At 47.5% G+C, this 890-nt stretch overlaps 1 non-coding gene across 1 annotated transcript; it reads right to left on the reverse strand.

The window, feature by feature from the left end:
- Positions 1 to 562: 562 nt before the first annotated feature.
- TRNAG-CCC (transfer RNA glycine (anticodon CCC)) lies at positions 563 to 633 on the reverse strand. The gene has a single exon. It is a non-coding gene; the product is annotated as a tRNA-Gly (tRNA).
- Positions 634 to 890: the final 257 nt, after the last annotated feature.

The following is an 890-nucleotide window of genomic DNA, read 5'->3' on the forward strand; positions in this document are numbered from 1 at the left end:
TTCGGTTCACGGTGTCTGGGGTACAGCCCTGAGGGTCCACTGGCCACCTCTGCGCAAGGACCAGTCCCCGCCGCTCCCCTCATCTCCACGCAGATTCTTCCCCACACACCTTCCCTTTCTTTGGGCCGCTGAAGCCTCTTGGACCTCTGAGGTGACTGTCCTGCCCGCAGCTTCTCTCCTTCCAAGAGCGTCATTTCTTGATCCTCTCTACAGTGGCTCAGCAGTAAGCCCAAGGTCCAGCACGCGAATCAGGAACCTGATGATTCTTCGGGTTTGCAGGGATCCGCCCCGTGAATAGATGAAAGTAACAGGTACCAATATCAAAACTGCAGTGACTCACCGGAAACACTTCGTGCTTGCCACTTTGCTAAGCTGTTTGAGTCCAACAGTTGCATGGGTCCTGGGTTAGTGTCCTGAATGTCTCTTGCCGCTACTTTCGTGAGTAATGTTGTCACTTTACCTTGTGGTGGCCAAGCACCTAAATGCACTATTAGGTTATGCAGTATAATTTTGCAGCGTAAAAGACGCATAAAGGGCCATAATGATGTGAAAAAGTCCCTGCTGCATTGGCCGGGAATTGAACCCGGGTCTCCCGCGTGGGAGGCGAGAATTCTACCACTGAACCACCAATCCCTCTCCACAGCTGTGGCCTGGAGGATAAGAGAAAAGAGTATCCAAAAAGACTTAGAAACTTCCAACCGCCTTTTTCAAGTGTCGACTGAAAGCTAACAAAGACATCCAAACCAAATGTTTTTATAGGAAACTTTTACTAGACAAAGTTATAAATATCAAAATAGCTCATTTGGTGGATCAAACTCTTAACTCTGAAAAAGGTCTTTCTACCTGCATTATAAACCCCTATAATAAAACATCAGAAATTCATTCAGGTT

Source organism: Pan troglodytes, chromosome 1, assembly GCF_028858775.2.
Source record: "Pan troglodytes isolate AG18354 chromosome 1, NHGRI_mPanTro3-v2.0_pri, whole genome shotgun sequence".
NCBI classification, from domain to species: domain Eukaryota; kingdom Metazoa; phylum Chordata; class Mammalia; order Primates; family Hominidae; genus Pan; species Pan troglodytes.